Below are 238 nucleotides of genomic sequence, written 5' to 3'. Positions count from 1 at the left end.
ATGCTGCTTTGTGTGAATAGACTACTTATAGACAATGCTATATCGTAATAACATACAGTCACAAAATCCTGCGCATATTCATATACAATTAAGGGACATATTGATATATGGACATGTTGTACTTTTCAAAATACATTTATAAAAAAAAAAGTACACATGGAAAGACACAAAAACCACTAATGAATAACAAAAACAAAATAAGATTTTTTTCTAAACACCGAAACGAGAGAAGAAGGAA

This window comes from Penaeus monodon, chromosome 25, assembly GCF_015228065.2.
Source record: "Penaeus monodon isolate SGIC_2016 chromosome 25, NSTDA_Pmon_1, whole genome shotgun sequence".
In the NCBI taxonomy this organism is placed as follows: domain Eukaryota; kingdom Metazoa; phylum Arthropoda; class Malacostraca; order Decapoda; family Penaeidae; genus Penaeus; species Penaeus monodon.
Note: the sequence above shows the minus strand (reverse complement) of the source record.